Source organism: Olea europaea, unplaced genomic scaffold (genome assembly GCF_002742605.1).
Source record: "Olea europaea var. sylvestris unplaced genomic scaffold, O_europaea_v1 scaffold29111, whole genome shotgun sequence".
NCBI classification, from domain to species: domain Eukaryota; kingdom Viridiplantae; phylum Streptophyta; class Magnoliopsida; order Lamiales; family Oleaceae; genus Olea; species Olea europaea.
This window is the reverse complement of record NW_019247685.1, coordinates 1-1,407: the sequence shown is the minus strand read 5'-3', so window position 1 is coordinate 1,407 and position 1,407 is coordinate 1. Positions and strand designations below refer to the sequence as shown.

At 38.2% G+C, this 1,407-nt stretch overlaps 1 long non-coding RNA gene across 1 annotated transcript; it reads left to right on the top strand.

Annotated features, from left to right (window-relative positions):
* The first annotated feature begins 9 nt into the window (after nt 1-9).
* LOC111384438 lies at nt 10-1,304 on the top strand. Its single transcript, XR_002700907.1, has 3 exons — nt 10-288; nt 484-768; nt 855-1,304. It is a non-coding gene; the product is annotated as an uncharacterized LOC111384438 (long non-coding RNA).
* The last annotated feature ends 103 nt before the right edge of the window (nt 1,305-1,407 follow it).

The window sequence follows — 1,407 nt, the reverse complement described above, 5'->3', positions numbered from 1 at the left end:
AGTCTTGTATCTATGCTAGATATGCTGTTTATTTCAGTTTTGTTAGTTTCTAGGTTGGTTCGTATCACGCATCATCATTATTAGTCGCATCTAGACCTCCAACACTGGGCATTGTAAGCTGAGGAATTGGTCTTGAAGGTCTTTCTAATGTCTTGGCTGGTCTCTGGGGTACTGGAACGGGTTCCACAACTTTGACCGAGAATGTACATACAATTGCTGTTACTAAAATGGGAAGTCGAAGAGCAGTTGAGTTGGGCTCATGCATTTTAATTATCCTATCCTTTATAGGTATGCATTTGCAATTTAATTCGAATTATCTTAGCAATGGCATTTATATTAAATAGTTGGATCTTGCCATTGATGGAAAAAATCACGTTGTGCCTTTAGTTTCTCTTCAAAAAAGGAATTATTTGTTAGCTGACGGCACTTCGGGAGCTTTTTAAGCTTTCAATTTTAAGGGGTGCATAATCTTCTGTTTTGTAGGTAAAGTCGGGGGTTTTATTGCTTCAGTACCTGACGTCGTGGTAGCCGCTCTCGTGCTTTACGTGGGCAATGCTTACAGCATTGGGGTTGTCAAATTTACGATATAGTGAGGCTGGGAGTTCAAGGAACATTATAATTGTTGGCTTGTCTCTGTTCTTTTCCCTATAAATACCAGCTTATTTTCAGCAGTATGGTATCTCTCCAAACTCGAACTTGTCCATTCTGAGTTACTTCCAGCCGTATATTATTGCTTCTTATGGTCCTATACGAACCAAATTTGGAGAGGTAAATATTTTCTTGCCTATTCACTAATAACAAACACAATCCTAGTATGTATTTTCCTAAACATTTGTTCGTCTCTCTTGTGACAGCTAAATTATGTGCTGAATACATTGTTGTCCTTTAACATGGTGATTGCATTCGTGGTAGCTGTAGTCCTTGACAACAAGTTCCAGGCAGTCGACAGGAACGTGGTGTATGTCTGGTCTGAACCCGAGGCAGCTAGAAGAGAGCCTGCTGTATGAAAAGACTACGAATTGCCATACAGAGTTGGCAGAGTTTTCAAATGGGTAAAATGGCTAGGGATGTAAATGATTTTTCATCGTCTCTCTTGAAGATCTTCCGATATCATCTGATACTGTCATGAATGAGTCTTCTTGGACTTGTGCGTGCTTATTCCAGTGTGGATTTCGCGGGCTTACAGATCTTAAAGAGATGAGTTATTTTGTGTACAATGCAGATTAGGTAATTGTTTTCGTTTCTCATGTATTATAATCCTTAAATTGTAAAAACATGTATGTATATTTTTTGAGCGGTCTTCATTTTTTAGCATTGTACTCTCAAGTGCATGAAGGAGTATATTCGTGAAAATGAAAATGAATAAATGGTCTCGTCTATAATAGATTAAGTTCTTAGATGAGATTG